This window comes from Poecile atricapillus, chromosome 7 (assembly GCF_030490865.1).
Source record: "Poecile atricapillus isolate bPoeAtr1 chromosome 7, bPoeAtr1.hap1, whole genome shotgun sequence".
NCBI classification, from domain to species: domain Eukaryota; kingdom Metazoa; phylum Chordata; class Aves; order Passeriformes; family Paridae; genus Poecile; species Poecile atricapillus.
Window position 1 is genome coordinate 21,382,259 of NC_081255.1, and position 21,130 is coordinate 21,403,388.

Here is a 21,130-nt window from a genome sequence, read left to right on the forward strand (position 1 = left end):
TTCTTTTCTCTCTGTGCTACTGAAGTCACATTCAAATATGCATCTAAATATTTTAGAATAAAGATTAAAGTGTTAAAGAAAAAAATATTGGTGACTAATTTTCAGACTCAGGCGTTCATGAGGACCTAAATACATGGCCTGACTGCAAGAAATATTAAGCATTACCTTAAGTTAAATTTCCCTTTGTGGTTTCAACAGTAGGTGCTCTGGGTTCCTTATTCTGACCTCAAGTCAATGTTTATATGTGTCTATGAATATCTCTGTATGAGGGCACATACATATATTTTAAAAGAAATATCTCTGCCCCATGAATATGCCCACTGAGAAATCTAAATTAAACTGGTAGTGTTTTTAAATCAATTCAGGACCAAAGTGCCATCCCAAGACTCAAATTTCTTGTGGAAAGCTCATTTTGCATGACAAAAATTAAGCATCAAAGTGTAGTTTTCATGGAATAAAGCACAACATGGGGAAAATTCTCTATAGATGGAAAATAGAACACACATGGAAAGCGGAATATAAAACTTACAGTACAAATGAGCCCCAGGAATTTATTCTCATTGTTGAACAGGGACAGATCCACAGTGGGTGCAAATGGCAGCAGCTGAATTTGGGAAAACTGGAGATTAATTAGGGCCAAGCAGATTTAAAGCAGTGTGGGAACTGCAGCTCACAGACACAGGCTGCATGTCTGGTCTGAAGATTTACAAAACTTGAAGAGCCTTACAGGACATGCAGCGTCCTCCACATTGGTGAGTGCTTATGAGCAGCCCTGTGGTAGCAGCAAGGCACTGTTTATGTAAGATCTCATGAGTGTGAATGAGATTTGCACTTCTAGCCCCAGGAATTTTTGGAAATATGTTTTCTTTTCCAGCAGGCTTCTGAACATCTGGAATTGTTGGCATTGTAGTGTCTCAGCATAAGTCATAAATGACTGGAGGTGACATTTTTATTCCTAAAACTGGTCCTTTTAAGCATTATTGCACAACAAAATGAAATGAACTCCTTTTTCCTTTGCTGTAGGAGGAGAAGGAGCACTTGGTCTCTGGGGAAATCCCTTCCATTTCTATTTCCTAACTTCTGCCCATCAAATGAGGAGATAAAGAGAAATTCTTGGGCTGGTACAAATAAAGGCCAATTTTTGAATCTGTTCTGGTCAGGTAAAATTGCTTCTGCTGCTGCTGTTACCACTTCCATTCTTAATAACCATTCTGTGACCTTCACTCCCCATCAATCTATCCCTGAATAGTTATTCTATTTGCAGCTTTTCCTCTACCTCCCTTGTCCCTTGAAAGATAGCTGTGAGGTTTTTCCAGCACTGACACAGTTTCCACTGCTTGGCTGATCTTCCCAGAGGTTTCAGGGCCTGCCTAACCCTCCCGAGGCAGCTCCCTGGGCTGCTGCACTCGAGCTGTGTTCTCACACCTGAAGTGCTCTGACGTGCCTGCATGTTACTGGCAGTGCCACCAAAGACTGCTACTGCACTGGGGCAAATTCTCTTCTGGTAAATCTATTTACTCTGCTTATCTTAGCAGGCTGTGATAATCTTGTATTACCCTGAGAAAAGAAAGATGTGACAGGGTACATGAGGAAACAGTCACAGGTTGGAAATGAATAGTATTTCCAGTCGTGTTTTACACTAGTATAAGACGATGACTCCATCTCTCTCACACACTTTCAAGCACTTGATGTGATGTTCTACAAAGAAAATCCAACTGAATAATAAAATCACCTTCAACCACTAAAAACCAGAGAAGGATATAAACAAGATCTTTGGATCAGAAGCTTCCTGAGATTTGGAGCAGTTCCAACTGTGGGTCCTGCACCAAATGCTGCAGTCAGTCTTATCTCTCACTCACTGCTGTCAAGCATTTGCAGAACTGCTTTTATAAAGTCTTAATCCTTCCACGTTTGCTGATTTGTAAATGATGCCAAACCTGGTGTTTGATAACAGGCACCTAGTATTTCCCATATTTGCACATCTTAGCATATATGGAAAGTTCCTTTCCTGCTTCTCACAGGGAACCTCAGCTTGCTTCCACAGAAAACTTAACTCAAAAGAAAACTAAGAAAAATCCCATCAATATACTAAGATGGCTAATTAGTATTTGGTTTATAGTTACATGCTGACAATGATTAAACTAATTACAAGGCATACTGTGCTAAATTGCTAGCTCTTTGTGTACTTGTAGTGTAGCTGGGAACTGGAGAGGTTCTGGTTCAAACTCTGAGCGTGTTAAAAAGGTTCTTGTTAAGATCACTGGCAGAGCTGTTGGTGTGTATGCACACACACATAATGCACACGGCTGCCTGTGTGTGTGAGAGATCTGTATTCAGAGACAAACCAACACAAAATTCATTCTCTCAGTCAGAGAGAATGGATAGCGTTGTGCCCTGTTAAACAGTTGCTGTGTTCCTGTTGAGACAGCCTCAGTGAGAAAACAAGTGATTCCTTTGCCCAGAGCATGTTCTCTGCTGCCTCAAACTATGAATATACAGATCCAAACAAGCTCATTCAGAAATGCAGGAAGTTTTCTGCCCATCAAGAGATAACATCACCCCTGCTGTCCAGGTATGAAAAAAGCCTTAATTTTTATTACAAGCTTGTTTAGCACGCATTTTATTTCTAGGTCACTTTCAAAGGCTAGACAGGAGAAAAGATGTTGCTCTGGCAATATCCTTTCAGGTGCAGTTTGATGCTAAAGGCCACTACCCAGGAGCAGGTTTGTATACAAGAACCTTTTTTCGTCTCCCACCTCTTATGAGACTGGCAGAAGTAATGGATAAAAGTACACAGGGTGAAGCTACAAAGAAAAATATCTATCATCTAGTGGAAACAAGGACTAGAGGCAAAATCTGAACCAAAATGGGTCTCTCTTAATTTTACTTTTTAGCTTAGTTTTTGCAACAGAGGTTATTACCCTTGTGGTTTTGTCTTCAGCTGTGTTCTGCATTAGTTGTTACATGTTAAGTGTGATACTCTGATATTTAGTCTTTTCTGGTGGTAAGATAGTTGCATGTATTATATTTAATAATTATTGGGGTATATTTAATAGATTCCTGCTATCTCAAGTACATTAACATGCAATCATTAAATCTAGCTATAAATGAGAAGCCATTGTTACTCATATAATGCTAATAAAAACCATAGAGAACCTTTTTAAAAACTGTCAAACAGTATAAGTCACATTCATCCACAGCTGTTTATAGAAGTCAAGAGGATGTCTTCAGCTTCCAGGTTTATTCCACGTTAAAGACAGGAATTATGTCCCAGAGAAGGGGATTACTGTCAAACTAAAGACAATCAAGTGGTATGGGGGGATGGCTTAAAAGCACATATGTGCAGAGACCTGGAGGCATTCTGTGTGCCTTGCAAAGAGGGAAAAGACCTAACACCTACATGAGGCTCTGTGTGCAGGACAGAGGGACTTGTAAAACCACAGGTACAGGAGGATGAACTCGTGTCCCTGAGAATGAATGCCATGCGCTGCTAGGAGATCAGGACTCTGCTCTCTTCATTTAATACAAAATTTCAGAAATCTACCAGAGTTTTGAATAAATAAAAGAAATTTCTTACAATATTGTAATTACTTTTCTAGTCCCACCAGGACTCAGGAAATCAGGAATTGGCTGTGACAAGTGACAACACTCAAAAATTTACATTTGGCTTGTTTCAAGAAATATGGTAAGTTAGTTTAATTTAAACTTTTCTGCCTTTCCCTTGTTCTGTCCACTTCAGCTCAACCAGAATGAAATTTTGATAAAGCTTAAATTAGTTGTCTCTTGCCCTCTGTATTCAACATAAGGTCTGGAAGTGCTCTAGTAAGGCAGGCCAAGTTCTCCTCTACATCAGGCTGATTCTAATAACCAAGCCTATTGGGATGTGCCAGCCTTTTTACCACAGTGAGTCACTGTTCTTCATCTCACAGAGTGCAGCACATTCAGTCTAATTTCTGTTTGTTAGACAAGTGCAATGGATGGGTATGAAAATTAGTTGCTCTCAGCTGAATTCCAGATTGTATATTCCCACAGAGCACTTCACAGCGTGGGAGGCCAGACTCAACAAATGGTCAGACGTTTACAAGCTGGTTCAAACCTTCAAACTTAGAGCCCCCCAAATGAGGACTTTAAAAACGTAATAAACATATAATTTAATTTGAATATCCATTATTTTTCTATTAGTGAAACTATAACATATCATGTCTTATGGCAAATTTAGAAAATTGAACCAAACCAATGTCTGTATGGGGAAATATAATACAGAACAAGCTGACTGAGTAATTAAATGAGAAACTGAGCTCATCTTGAGAAACTACAAAGCACAAAGCTTGTAAGAATGATTACGATATCACAATTTTTAGACCATGAAGGGATCTAATTGCTCCAATAAATTGTGCTTGTTCTGTTTGTTTGCATATTTTTTATCTTGCAGGAGTCCACCGTAAATCCCATGCCAGCACCATCCAGAGTGCTGAGAAGCAACAGCTCCGTGCTTGCTGATGCTGCAAGGGCAGTGGGGCTGTGGGTTGTTCCTTCTGGTTCAGCTGCTCAGTTCAGCTGAGGCTCTGCAGCTGAACACAGGGAAGGAAAGGGGTCCAAGTAAGTAGGTAGGATGTATTTTATTAGTGGTCATGATCTCCTGAATTGGTCCCATTAGTGAACAGGTCATGATTACCAGGCAATGTGCCAGCTTCCCCCAGTGCTGAGTGGCAATTGGCAGCTCTGCAAGCTCTCAAATCTGGCTCAGAGAGGACTGCGTGCAACTACTCTAATTTGCAAGGTGATATGAACAAAAAAAAACCAATTTCTCTCACTGACAAGGAAAGGCTAAAAATAATTGTTAGGTGTGAAACATGTCATTTTCTTTCTGAACTAGTGGCATGACCCACAACTCAGAGGTACACCCAGTTTTCCTTCTAGGGGCTTCCCTTCTCCTAAGCACTTTCCCAAATGCACTGTCCTGATGGACACAGAACAGATAGCAGCTTATGGGAGAGACACATGAAAGCAATTTACTGATAAATGCACCAGAAAAGTCAGACCAGAAAACTCTGACAGTTTAGATATATCCAACCAAACTACATTATCTGTCAGTACCACATCTGCAAGACAGGCAAATGGAAATTGTGAGGACCTGTGTGTTATTGTTTTTCATCACTGACTTGCTAATTGTGTTTTAATGGTATTTTCTCAGCAAAATCACCAAAAGTAGATCAATTTTAGAATGGTAGATTCTGAACATCTGTGTTTTGCCAACAAAATATGACCATTAGGGAACTACAGTTTCTTTGTATTTGCCGAGAAAATAGTGACAACCCAAGCCAAGAATCAATTAAACTGAAGAGATTGTTCCATATTCTTCTTTTATGGGACAAGAACAGGTGTTTAATAATTTACATAAATTATACAAATTCTAAAGCATTTACAATATCAAAACACTTAGCAAGGGAGATAAATTAAGAAGTCAGTTGATGCTTTGTGTTCCAACCAGTGTCTCTTTGGCACTTCTGTAGTTATAGGTCTGTGAGGGTTTTTTGTTATTTATCTTATTTTCATGGATTCATAAAGCAACCCAGAAAAAAATTCTGATTTGCATCTGGCAGGCAAGTATTTTAAACTGAGACTGGATTTTTTTTATGAGGTTATGGGAAAAATGTCAGTTAAATTGTCTCTAAGTTATGTAAGTATAAAAAAGGAATGTATTACTTTGCAACACTATTTTATGCTCAAAACCACTATGCTTTTTTAAGGGGAAACTTTACAAGCCATTAGTCTGAATTGTGAACTAGTCCACATTTGGAAAACCTGAAAAAAGAAATGTAGACATGTTCAACTTCTTACCTCTTTATAATGATGTTAGATATGTAGGTACACTCCATCCCTTCAGCCAAATTTTTTTCAGGATGCAGTGCCTTGCTGTGCCATCAGTTCTGTGAGGCAGCTCTCAGCTTCATTCCTTTTACATGTTTCATTGTGTGGTTTGAATCTGTTATACAATTTACATGAAATTCATCACCTACCTTTCCACAAACCTTCCACATTCCTAGAAAGGTTGGCAGCTATGCCAAGGGAATGTTTAAATTTATCAAGAAAAGAACACTGCAGATTGTGCAATGTGCATTCTATACTAAAGGTTATATTCACTCTAAAAGGAAAGCGGTTGGTAGGCGACCAGAAGATGCACATCCTTTTATTCTATATCTTTCCTAAGAGCTGTTGAAGTGACAGGTTTTCGAGGCAAAGTTCCTTACCCCAGGATAGACTTGTAGTATTCCTGGAAGACTTGAACTGTGCCATGGAATCCTGCTAGATTTTTCCATTTTCTTTCCATGGGTATTGGTTTAGGAAGCAGAATGTTTCCTAAAGTGGCCAGAACAGCCAGATCCAAGTTAAACTGCTGCTCAAAAATTCCTTGCAGAGCTGGAGGTTCCTGTATATTGCAGTGTGTTACATACAATAATACTTAATCAGATAGAAATGCGATATGTGACAATTTCAGGCAGATGCATTGAAACATTGCCATTGTAAAGAAACATTCACAGATTGAATAACAAGTTTGATATGTCAGGATACTTCCCTCTCACAGGAGATTCCTCCAGCAGGAGGGAAACCTAGCCCCTGTAGTTCATCCTACAAAAGCCTGGCAGTTTATTCTTCTAAACTCTTTTGGATCAAGGAGAAAAAAACCACTGAGGTTCCAGTTCGATCAGCACTCACCCATTTCAGTGAGATCGATCACATGTGAGCTTTCATTTCTCTGGGTGTAACGTACATGGAATTGATGTGTATGTGAAGTTTTGCATGTATATCACAATGCAAGGGCTTTACACTCCTATTTACACTGCCAAAGTTTCCTAGTAAAAAATCCATAACATATTTCATAAATTTACAAGTTAATGAAATGTCAGCCATTTCAATCTTCCCTATTGGTTCCTAGACCTTGATGAAAATTAAAAGTGCAGATTACAATTACCAAGAATATCACCATAAAAATTCTCAAGAAATTATCAAGCTCTGTTCTTTTTCTCCTGATCTATTGTTCCCTTTTTGCCTTTTTTTATAAATATTCACACAACAATGATGTAGAGATTAAAAGAACCAGCTGCCTATGAACAAACATTTGTATTTGGAGGTCAGAGAGCAAACCAGGCAAATGAGTGTTAAAACTGATCTGACTGTTCACTGGCAAATCTTAAAAAATCGCTGTTATCAAATGTTTTTTCAGCAGTTCTGCATGAACTGTGCCCAACCCACTCTTGCCAAAGACTCAACATGCCAATAAGGAAGGCTGCCAGGTGACTGCCCAGCTCAATCCACCCTACACAGGGTGATTGAAGGGCATTTATGCTGATCTAAACAAATCTATTAGAACTTCCAATAATATTAATTAAGGAGACATGTTTCTGCAAAAATATGGAAATTTTCTGGAGTATAATAAAGTGTATGTGGAGCAATGGGGCTAAGAAATGCAGAGCTTTTCTGCAGGTCCTAATGGCATTCTAATGGAGATTTCCTTGATTCCCTGACAGCACATAGCTGACTTAGCAAATCCCTAATTGCAGGCCCTGAAGGCAAACTGTACTTTTCAGCTTTCTGTACTGGATATATATGTGCATATATAATTTAGTGATTCCCTCAGGATTTTGAAAAGGGGTGAGAGTAAATGTCATCTGAATACCAAAGGCAATAAAGGAACAGCTAGTTGGGTCCAGTGGCATTCAGTTCTCCCCATGATCCCCACACTCAATTTAATATTTTTAAGCTGAGATGAACGTTAATTCCTATTGCATTCTGGAATGTGTTGTGAAAATGTTGTGTTGTTGCATAGGACTCTGAAGTCTACTGGAAAATTTTATTGTTAATCTCTAAAATTCCAAGGAACACCATCGTTGTCTTTCCATTATCCACTTTTCTGTAGTTTTCCACTTAACATTAATTTTCTAGGTTCAGCTCTAAGTTCTCTTTTAGCTCTCTTTGAGTTTTTTTCCTGTTTGCTTCTCTGCCCATCACATCCACCCAGCACTATGTGCAATCCCTGACTGTCTTTGGTGTCAGCAGTAAAAATCTTCATGTATTCTGCATCTTTAGGAAAATAGGGGTGTCTTTTCAAGGGTCTTTTGTGCCTGAAGTGACTTCAGTGGGAACTAAATTTTAAGAATAAGTTAATGTCCCAAAGTTTATCTAGATAGTAAAAGTTTCAAGAAAATACTTACCAAACATTGCAGATGAGGAATATGGAAGAATTCAAGGAGTTTTGCCTCTGTGGTGGGGAAGTCATGCACATTACTCTAACTTGTCCCAAACTTAGATTTGTAAAAGCCTCCTACAGCATTTTATGTGTCATTGTATATTTCAGATGCAGCACATAAAATCCAGAAAAAAATAGGTTTTAAAATTAATTAGCTAGGTTTTTATTTTTTGCAGAGGCTTTGTTTCATTTCCCCTTGCTTGTCAGGTGAGGTGCCTTGGTTATGATGAGCCCACCAGGGTATGGCTCAGAGGGACATGTAAAAATGACATGCTAATCCTTACCTCTTTGGACATAAACTTGTAGTTTTAAAGCCTGTTATTTTGGGACTTTCCAGTGCTGAAAGTGAGTACTGGGAACTTTTTCTCAGTGGTATAGGGGTCACTTGAAAATGTGTGGCTCATGAAACTCTGGGCTTAGAGGCCGTGTGGAAAAATATCTTTGCCTGATTAGAATACTCATGGTTAAAAACCACAGGTGCATCCAGGGTGAAGAGGAAAATACCAATATTATTCTTGGATAGCAGAGAAAGTCATAGCTTCCCTAAATAATTTTAGGATTTTTAGGTTTATTGATTTTTAGATTTTTAGAAAAGTAGCAGCTGTCCAAAACATTCTTGAGACTGGGAAATTAGAATAGGTCTTATAGGTTTTAGGAAGATGAGCAGATTATCATCTGATAACCGTGGGACACAATCTTACTATTAATGGTTTGAAATGGAAAAGAAAGAATGAGGGGTAGTTCAGTAGTTGGAACTCATCAGTCCTACCTTGGACAAACTTTTCCTACAATATTATGTAGGAAAAATCACCTTTTAGCTTCTCTGAGTCCTCATTTCTCATGTCTTCACTGCTGATATAATTTCCTAGAAACCTTTTTTTGTTTGTTTGGGGTTTTTTGGGTTTTTTTATGTGCTTCTTCATATTTTTATACATGTATTTTAATGTAGAAAAATAAAGCGGTACTGCAGAACATGTCAGGGACTTGCATTTGTTAGAGCTCATCTCTCACTACTTTTCATTAAGTCTGTAAATATATAGGAATGACTTTTCTGGGCAGTAGGATATCATACTTGTCTATTCAGTGGAAAATCTGGTGAAAAAGCACTGTCAGGAGCCTTTTTAACATATCAAATAGTCTGAAGAATAAAAATGAGAAGAGTACTTTAAAATTACTTTTGTATTCTTTGCATGGAAATACAATTAAGACAATTATTAAGAGTGAAAATTCTCTTTGCTATAGCTCAAACAATGATAATGCTGACATGCAGTCTTTAGCCTACAAACATTCATGTGATTGCCCATATTTCATATCATGGGGGTTTAGAAGGGTAATAGATTTTTTTGGGCTCACAGGTTATCTCTGTCTTACTTGTCAGTGGATTTGCAGTGTCTTCCTTGTGAAGGTGCCTGCATTAAATACTCAGTGATACCTCTTGGACTGTTCCACGTGCTCCTATATGTGCATCAGTGGATCAGAGAAACGACACAAAAGCTTATATTAAAAAAATGAGCAAGAAATATCCTGCTGCTCTAAAGTCCTACAAAACCACTTCAGAAAGTCTCTATGGTTAATTTTGATTGGGGTGTGTTGGATATTCACACAATTTCCCTGGGTTTAGATAATTTTAAAGCCTTTTCATGACAGAGTAAAAAAAGTAAGGGATAAAAAGTAAATGTATTCTCAAAGGGACTATATTTTGGTAAACAACTAAAGTTATGACCTTTTGAGATCTTGGCTAGGTCTTACAGCTATCTAGGCTTTACGATACCGTACTGAGTAGTCAATTCACTTTTATTGTTTCTCCTTATGAAACATGGTTTGTATGATGTGTGTAAAATAAGAATATAGGATCAAATCCAAGAACTATGTCACCCAGGATAGAGCAGTGGCCAAGAGCAGAAGCAGAGGAAAGAACAGGTTAGAAAATATGTCATAGACTAATTTGGCACCCATATAGATATTTTCTTAATTTCTAATAATTGTTTTTTATTTTACAGAATTCATTCAGTAATTATAGTCATCATATTTGTGTTGCTAGTTAGCTTTTTGGATGTTTCTCTGTACAGGCATTATATTACATCCCAGATATTCACCTTAACTTTGTGTACATGTTCCTGGGCTACAGCTGGATTTCTTTGATTTTACTATTTTTTCTTTTCTTGACATACACTGTTCTTGTCTGTGTAAAGTCATTTAGAAACTGAAAAACCAGGAACCTCCATCCCTTCCAAAATCATAACATTTCATATGCCTTCACAGTATTTCATTACCAGAAATCTTTGTGGAGAAAATTTGCTTTTTGCATAACTTAAAAAACTTACACAAGTCAATCTCAGTGTTTTTCTTCTGAAATGGTGATGTTTCTTTCCAAATTCTTATCTTCATGAACATGGAAACCCTCCTTTCTAATAGTATTTTCAACATGTGAGAAGAGCACATGTTCATTTTAGTACAGGGACACTCTGCAAAGTCCACACTGCCACTGCAAGACCATCAGGGCAAAACCCACGAGACTTTGGAAGCTGAAGGATGCTATATCTCAGGAGATCTATGAGCAAGTGGAGGCAGAATGTGGGAACAAACAAGATTAGTCATCCAATCTACTCCTCCACATAGAGTATTAGTAAATAGAGTTGTGTGAATAATTGATTTTTTTCACTTCGCTGGCTGAGCGGAACATTTAGAACAAAACATTTTTCTAGATTTCTCTTTGAAATGAAAAGCAGGGAAAATGGTTTGAGTGTAATATCTTTTTTAATTTAAGGCTTTTAGTAAAATTTTTATCTTCTCATAAAATACTCTTCTGAAACAAAACGTAAATTTTTTGACTAATTACTATTTTTAGTTAAAACTACTAACTGACTTTGACATAAATTTCTTAAATAGTGTGGGCTAGGATAAATCTGCATTATTCAGTGAGTAAAACCACTGATCAAATACTCCCTGCTCTAACATAAAATCTGAAATTTTCTAATTGCTTTCTTCCTTCAGCTTCATGCAGTGTAAAAGAGTGTTAATGAAGCTGTTCGATATGGCAGAAACATAAACTTCATCACATTAATGTGCTGTATTTTACTTTTACAATACACAGTTGTTGCTAGGCAAGTGCAATTTGCCAATATGAATCAGCTATTACTAATTATTACTTAAGAACCCATCCTCTCTTTGACCTTGTGCACATCGAGTCAGTTCTTCACACCTGCAGGAGAACATCTTTCATTATGAAATTTCCTGGCTGAACTCTGTAAAAGGTTAGATTTACATAAAACATCCATCCATTCTTTAAGCAACTCTTAGCAGATAAAATTCCCCATGAACTTTATGCAGTTGTGCATACAATGTTGCATCTCTCTTTTATTCCCGAAGAAATGTTTTCTATCAAATTTTATTTCACTTGAGGAGATGATAAGAGTAAATGGTTGCCCACTGTAGTAGAGATATAAGATGTAGGTATAAAAATACATTCACCAGTTGATGAACAATAATACTTTCAAAAACAACATTATTTAGAGCTGGGTGTCAAAACCACTTTATAATATTTTTTTATATCCTACCGTAGATTTCAGATTGATTGCCAATGTCACTATTATTCTTGTTGGTTTTGCTGTTATTATTATTTTATCAGGCCTTAAAGGCAACAAATGAACATTTTGAGTTAGATTCGTTACAAATGGAAGTATCTGTCTCAAGACCTCACAATCTGAAGAATCTCTGAGTGATTTTGAATAGCATCAAGTTTAAAACTAGATAGGACGCAGAATTAAAAATGCCACAGTAGAGGCATAGTTCTTTTTCTAAGAAGCATTATGTTTCTTTGCTGAAGGATTTACATTTAGTTTTGGCTATTTATTTTTTCCCTTGATTTTTAGGAACAGTAAAAAGAAGTAAGTTCTTACATAATACTGACTCTTTCTACTCTGCTAATGATTTTCACTAAAATGTTTCAGGACTTTGGTTAAAAAACATTGTTTAAAACTAAAGCGAAACCTAGCTGATATTTTAATGTAGATACACTTTCATGAATTTCAGTTCTTTCTTAAGACATATTGCATTATTATAGCTAGTCAGGGTTTAGTCTTGAAATTTTTGATTTTTGCAATTTTGATGACAGTTTTGATTGAATATCATAGGTTCTTAAGATCTCCAGAATATATTCTTTTAATTTTCTATAAATTTGCATGTCTAGTGAAACTATTTAAATCTTAATTACTGAGGGGGTCCAGGTTTTTTTCAAAGGCTTTCCATCCTGGTTAAGTTATATTTTTAATATGTCAAAGCTATCCATGCCTTTGTCCAAACCAGGGGATAGGTTCCTGATCAAGAATTTCTCCTGGAATGTAATTTGCTTTGCCAGTTTCAACACTGGTGTCACTGAAGAGTGAGGTTGCTCATGAAGGCCCGTCACCACCACCCAGTTCAGAGGATGGTGGTGCCATAATCCCACATGATTGTGGGACATCATGTCCTGGACATGATGGACAGCTGATGTCCCAAGGTGTTTTGGTGCTCAGGGACAAGCCATCCCTCAGATGCATCACAGCTCCATAGCCCATCTCTGACACTCAAACCCATGTGCAGCTGGCTCACAGCTGGGCCAAGAATATAGCACTTAATCCTTCAAAATGTGCAAGACTTCAAAATCCAATCTTATTTCAAGCACAAGGAAACCAAAGCCTACCCAGTATGGAATTTCCATATCTGTACATATTAATGTAAGCTGATGGAAAAAGTGAAGGAGAAAATTTAATAGAGCAGAAAGATGTCATTTTTAGCCCTTGCAGAATGGACCAACCACAGATTAATAATAAACAATAAATATGCATTTTATGCAAAAGCATAGCAGTTTAGGCACCTCAACACTGGAGAATAAGCCTTGGCAACTTCAAAAAAAGAGATTCCACCATGTTATTCTGCTTACAAGTGATCTTGTGCTAACAGCACAGCACGGCTTCCTTCCTTGCAAACTGTTTCTCTTTTGTATGAAAATTCTTGAAACCGTTTAGAATGTGGAAAAAGTCACTCAATTGTTTTAAAGAGGGTTTACAGAGACCAGATCTGGGAAGTAATGAGAAGCTTGTTTGTTGGGATTCTGGTTGATATGGTTTCAACCCTTTGGCTTTCCTCATCAGCAAATGTTTATCTGATTAAATCATTAAATATAAAGCAAGTTTAAAATTGAGTTAGTTTCAGCAAATTTATTTGAAAATTTGGACTATGTAAAATAAGACAGTAAATATTTATTGGGAGTAATAAAGAGTGTCACGTATATTTTGCAATACGATGTTCAAACAGCCTTATTAAATGGATCTATATTGGTTTATGCAATGCAATATGCTGGATTGCTCTCTTTCATCCATCCTTTTAGAGACCTCTTAAGAAACAAGTAAACAAAGAAACAATTAGATGTTTTCTCATTATCACATTGTGCTACTATTATAATAGTTATGCTTGACAAGGCACTTCCATTATTGCTTCCTATTGTCAGCTGCCACTAACTTTCTGAAACAATTATTCTTTCAGCTGAAATTTCTCCTACTTGTTCTTAATCTCAGAGGTGGATTGTTTTGTAAAGTTTATAGAATTACTTTTGGCTGTTTTTCTGAAATACCTAGGCATGAAAAATTGATGTGTTTTACCAGTTATTGTATTTTTTCTTTATATCCTAAGATCTTCTGGACAGGGATTTTATGTTCAGTATATTTTATTGCAATAGAAGATAGACTGCAACACTGATACCATATAAATAAAAGCTAACTAATTTTTCACAAGCTTTCTTTAATGATTTGGTAAGTCAAGCACATTTCTATTTAACACTTCAGGGTCTATGGATTTTAAAAAGTGTTAGTTTGTTTACAAAATTCTATTTTAGATGCTTATAAGAATAATGACCCAGATTCTCAGCTGAAAAGTACTTCATGGATCTCAGTGTGGAATAAGACTCTCTACACTTAGGAACTTGTTGTATTTCTCCCTGGGTCAAGGCTGTTCTCATGCATTCAATTACCTGTCATTTCTGGTGATACCTGTAGATTCATAGTGTGAATAAACTACTTTGTAAGCAGCGTTGTTGGAACTTCAGCTGTGATCTGGCTTAAACTACGTGTTTGAACTTTCCTGTATTTATAGCAGAGGAAAACCATGTCTTGTGCCCGTGTTTTCTTGAGCAAGCCTAACTCAGAAATCTCATACCTTCCCTCCATTCATGTCTTTCAGCAGTGGGACAGTTTTTGTAGTCAGAAACTTTCCATGCCCCTAAACTCCTCCTCCTTAAGCACTTTTTGCAGCCATAGTTTAACCTGTCATATATTACTCCAATTCTTTTTGTGGTCTATCTCACCATGACTTTTCCATAACTCTCAACTTTTTCTTCTCTGTCATTGCTTGGTTGTGTGAAATACTACTCGAGGTTTTTCACTTCTCTCCCTAGTCTCATTTTGTTTCTCTTCCCTTCTGAACTTGTTTCACTAATGATGTCTCTTTACTAATAGCAGTTTCTTGTTCTTGCAGTTTAATCCATTTGCTAGTCCTAGGAGACTGTTATATAATTTTTGTGATGCCTAGAAACTTTTTAATGCAAGTATGGAAGGTAGAAACACATTTATTCCTCTGCCAAGGTTATCTACCTCATATGCAAGATGAGACCCATTTATTTTCTGGAGAGCAATCAGCAGTCTCCTAGTAACTGCTTGTGCTTTCCTCCAAAAGGGAAAGTTAAAATCTGTATGTAGAAAAGCTGATGGTTTCTCCACTGGTACATTGTATGCCATCCTAAAGTTTTTCTTTAAATCCATTCTTTTATTTTTTCCTATATATCTACAATCACTTGATGCGTCCCTTTTTAAATCAGCTTTTTTTAATCACTGGCAAATTTCAAGCATATTAAGAAAAGAAATGAGAATCCAAAACTAAATACTTAAAACTTCTGTAAAAGTAAATAAACAAAGAGGCGTAAGTAAGAACTTTGTATTGCTTTGCCTGAGTGGAAAGGTTGCAGTCGAAGATACATATAGGAAAAAATCTCTTGCAAAGTCTGCTTTGCACAAGAAGCTTAAATGTGAGCTCTCTCTTTGACATCATTATAAACCTTGAAAAGATTCAAATGCTAGTAAACATGGAGTCCCATACCCACAGATCTTTCCAGATTTTTTTTCAAATATATTTGAAACATTTCAAGATATGCTCCTGCAACTTCAGCAATGGGAATTTTAGGGGTACAGTTGGGATGGGACACCACTCTGTTTGTAGACAAACATGTGAACTGGAGCTCAGACTGAGGTTGAAAATTTGTCTCTCCAGATGATATTGAGGAGAATTTCAAGCGTGGAAGTCAAGAAGTTCATCACATGGAGCCATTATACTTTATTTGAGTTGAATGCTGTGGATGCAACAGAACATTAAAAAGGAACTCATCATCAGGTGTGGATGTGCATGTAAGTTTTCCTGGAAGAGAATTCTTCATAATATGAGATTGCTTGGGATCCAATTACTTTAATGTCTCTTATCCTCACTTTTCATGCAAAACACTTGCTAATAACACAGCAGTAATATCACTCTCAAGGACACCATTGCATTAAGGGTGAAGAACATGTATATATTTATGAGATGTAGACACCTTTTCATGTGATAGTGTTCCACCAGGGCTGTATTCATCTCTATTAGCTTTGAAGGCTAATTCAGTAGCAATTTTTTCACCAATATGACTACTTCAAAGGAACCAGAAGTAGATGTTTTTAAGACACAGATTTTTAAAGTAATATAAGCACCTGTGTAGCATCATTAAAAACATTGTAAAAACCATTTTTTTCATAATTGATTGATTTATGAATGCATTTAATGCAATATTTTGATGTCAGGCTGCACTGCTGTTGAATACCACTTTTCACATCCTTTATTACAGAAATATGGATCAGACTTTGAGGGTTTACAAATGTGAGGAGAAGTGCAGCATGGTTAGGGTGGAATAGCTGTTCAGCAAAAACTGTTCTTCGTTACCTTTTTGTGTGGATTTTAGAAGTGCATTACCCTAATCTGAAAAAAGACACCTCTGTCTTGTAATAATAAGGCCCGAATAAGGCATTATTGTTACCACACTCTAAATTTATTCTGTGGTGGTTTTATATCAACTTCCTTGGTATCCTTATGTATGCAAGCCCAGTATGGGAACATGATTGTGAAAGCATAACTCTCTCTTTTTGTAGATAACAGCAAAACTGTGATTTGGGGAAACTGATTTAAATTAAAAATATTTGGAAGTATGTTTAAAAATTATATATAAATAAATGTTGAATAATATGCTTTACAATTAGCACTTTTAAAATACAAGCAATGATTCACCACTGATATTATAATAATTAAAGCTAATATTACTGAAGATAAACAAAGAGAAAAATAAATCCTTTTTTTCTTTTTTTAAGTGCTCTGTGACTCTCAAGAAACACCAGCATTTGTGTAGGATTTCTGAAACAGATTTCCAGCTGGAATTTGCAATTTAGGCTCTTGTTTCTGCTTTAAGACATTTTCTTTCAGTGCCCCTCACCTAAATTCCTGCCCTTCCTTCCACCACTTATTTACTATGACCTGGATTTTAATAGCAAGAGAACTATGACTACACTGTTTTCAGATTACCTGAAACTGAGATCATGTCTAGTACCTAATAAATCCTCCCTCTTATTGCTAATATTGTGTGGCCACATGGTGCCTTAGAACATCTTAGTCAAAATACATAAAGGGTAAAAATGTACAGATCTTTCCATCGAGGTTCACTACAAGAAAGGTCTCTGTGAGCTGTTTGGCTTTCTTGAACATGCCCAGGGCAGGGAGGGTGCTGGCAGGGAGCAGCAGGAGCTGAAACAGTGGGCTGAAGCAGAGCTGGGAGGTTTGGTGCTGAAGGGCAAATGAATACAGTAAAAACTAAAGGGCATTGTGATAGGATGGGACATCAGCACCCCAATAAACTAAACCATCACATATACAGGATTTCTTATTATTTGGCCTTTCTGAGTGGAGGGACTTTTTCCAAAGACATGTATCAGTGTTTCAGAGATGGATACTATCGACAAAACCTAATTAAATATAAATGTATAGCATAACTTCAGGTAGGCATGCTGGATGAATTTCAGACATTTGTAAGACAGGAGTAAAGACACACCTATGCAAAACTTTTCCTGAAATCTTTCAGCAGTAGATTCTGCACAGAATGTTTCATATACACATCTGTGGATATTCAAATACTAACTAAAAATTCCCCACCATACATACTGGGGGAAGAATGACACACATTGTCTTAATTTCTATTGTTATAATTCCATTCAGATGTTTTCACATAATTACATTATGCTACCATTGTTTTCATATTTTGAGTGTGAATTTCTATGCTTCATTTTTTTATAGTGAATATGATATACACTGAATTTATATAAGTTTTCATGAGGTAGGGACCCTTAAGATGTAGTTTTATAACTCAATCCTAAAAGGCATATTAAATATATCAGGGCAAAAAGCCCCTTTTTGGGGGCAGTGTCTCAAGTTATTTTACATCTGTGCGTGTTTGAATGTTGATGGGAGTAAGTTGGGACTCCTTGTTTCTGTTTAGTCTGGAGTAAGCAAATTTCCTGCTTCATGTTTTACAAATACCACCAATCTATTTACATCAATCATGGTTAAGAAATTGGATACATGTGTATCTACATTACATTCTGCATGCACTACAATCATTAGAGAAATATTTTAGCACAAAATAGAACAGATTATGAATGCTTTTTCATTAGAATCTCAAAGTGGGAATTTAGACATAATTATACTTTGTACGATCAGTAACACACAATCGTGTCATTTAACTACAGACTAAATTTTAAAGTGAAGGCAAATCAGAGCAATCATAATTTATGATGTGAATATGAAGTAGTCAGCAAGTCCATACAAGTACACATAGCTAAGGAAAACAGCTATTTTTCATACATGAGTCAAGAGTGGCAAGTATTGCTATACTCCGATAACAATTAGTTTACTCCTAAATTATTTTAGAAACATAGAATCATTAAGGTTGGAAGATACCTTAAAGGTCTTGCAGTCCGTCTCTCAACCAGTACCCCTATTAGTTTTGATAAAAACTCAACACATTTGAACAGATAACTGAATTATTTTTCAAGCCCACATTAGAAGTGGCAAATAGTACATACATTCTACATTTTAAAGTCAATCTTCTTGCTAACAATGAAACAAGTTAGTCTTGAAACATGCCATGCAGCCTTTTATCAAGAGTGGGAGGTAGGTAAAAGAGTTACAACTGCACAGAGGATCATCTGTCATATTCAGTAATCTGAGACTATGTTTTCTAGCTACAAGTGTAGTAGAGAGATTAATTACTCTTCTGCTTCCTGAACTAATCAACCTAGAAGCAATTTCTTAAAACAGACAGCAGAAGAGAGTGATCCATTCAGTTTTCTTCCAGCAATCCTGTCCAAAATTTTTGACTGTACAGTCAAAACTTGGCAAGAGGTGTGCAGGACCACGTACAGTGAAAAACCACACAAGAGCATCGTGACATTTATTGCACTTGAGAGAATACAAAACCTCTATCTGAACCTCATTGAAGGGGAACAAATAGTGTTTGCAATAATATGAACCAAGTTTCCCAAACATCAGGGTGTATAGAGATATAATCAAAGTCAACAAAACATCCCATGAAAAACTGCATTTGTTATTTCAGTTCAAGGCCTCATTGTCATTTCTATTCTATTTTTACAACAGAAAGAGTAAATGCCAATAACTGTAAGAGTGAATAAAGTAATTTATTAAATGTACATGCATGTTCAAATGCGAATGGAGTACCTTTTCCAGTAAAGGAAATCAAATACCACTAGAAAGCTATTACAAAAAGGAGCTATTGTCTACTGAACTGTCTGAAGGTTTGAAAAATTTCATTTTGTTTATAATTTTTCAAAGGTGTCTGATCCTTTTCATGACATGTGAGCATTATGTATGCAAGTAGGCCAAAATTTCCTTTATCATCACCAAAACAGTGTTGAGTGTGAGCTGGCTGTTTGTCTGTGGACTACATTATCTACATTTCAAGAGAATATGGTTGAATTCTGCAGTCAGAGAGGGGAAGACCAACTGTGACCTTTGGGCCCCAAGTCCTGTTCTGCTGAAACATCCTTCTCTTGGCAGTTCTCATGTTCTCCTCCATCCAGCAAGCCTGTGGGCATGGCTTGCAGGATGGGCATTGGCATCATGGCTTAGGCAAGAGGAGGGATTTTTTCATGGATATCTGCCTTTGACATAGAAGAAAGACTGTGAGAGTCTGTGGTAAGTATTTCCAGCGGTCCTCTCCTAACTCAAATGATTATGGACCATTACAATTCAGTGAATGCAATCATGAGGCTGTATGTGCACTGTTACCATTTATCTGTTAGGTTAACATGTACCAAAAAGCATCTACATGACACAGGCAGGTCTTTCATTTAGAGAGACAGAATGTTGCTCCCTTTTTTTTTTTTTTTTTTTTTAATTAATTGAAGAAAGAACAAGCACTTCCCATGATTAAAAATGACATAAATTTCATGTAACTTATTACAAGAAGGCCTTCAAAACAGTGTCTTCAGATGATCAGACTCATATCCTGATTGTTCCATGTCTTGAGGAAAGCAGCCTGAAGAATTACAGAGACTACAACTTCTTGGGTAAACTGACTACAAAATTTAGTTCAAGACAAATTAAAGCATTGTTATTATAAATTTCTAAATTATGAGTTTTGCAGTTAAAAGAGAGACTCACCTTCGATTTTGATATAAAAAATCTGGAGTGCTAAGAAACATTTGATGTTCGTTCTTTATCTGTATTGTCTCATGAGATAATACACAAATCTGTGATTTGCTAACATTAATTTGTTATAGACTTCAGCTGTCCTACAGCTTTAGGAGACCTCTCCTCAGTAACTAATGATCCTTGTCAGTCCCTTCCAACTCAACATATTCTGTGATTCTTCTGTGGATTAAGAAAATAAATAAATTATTAATCAGTCATTGTCTACTAGATGCAGGCACAATATATCAAAATACCTCTTTTACTTCAGGAAAATAAAAGAAGTGTAAAGATTAAATAGGTCTTTATCTGAAGGATCATGTCTTAGCATCGAAGATGACTTTTCAGTAACCAGCCAGGGCTGTAGGAGCATAGCAGTTCCAGGCTATAAATACAGTATTAACTTTTCCAAATGATACATTTTTCCATTACCCCATACTGCAGTGGCTTTTTGGTCTGTATTTTGTAAAAGCTCTTGTGATGTTAATACTTGTCTTGGAACTAGCTTTGATAGCTTGTGGATAGAACCTGCATTGAAGTTTTACTATACAGGGTTGATTTTTGCCATACTAGACAATTCTATATCTTGCTCCTGTTTTTCTGATTATGTTTTATTTTTATTTAAACATCAACAAATTCCTTGTGTTCTGAATTCTCTTTAAGACTTTTAACAGGTAAGTTTACAAAAATAGAAGTATCAGAAATATTATGAAGGACTATTAAAAATCTCTGTGAATTACAAGCCTGTATATAAAAGGATGTAGGGTATTTTGGTGCTATGTCAAAAAGATATATTATCCTTAGAAGCAATAATTCTTTTAGCCACTTATACAAAATTTATCTTTTTTTTTTTTTTTTTTTTTTTTTTTTTAATATGCAAGCACCTTGAGAAAATCAGAAGCAAAACAACTGAGCAGAAATCCTGGACACACTATAGCTCTCATTATACTTGGTTCCAGCCTAGGATAGGAAATGTGCAACTGGCTTAAAGTGTTTGTCACCCCATTGAATAAATTGCACTACTCTGAATGAAAGAAAAATAAAAACACAAATGAAAATGATAAGGATAATTTGATT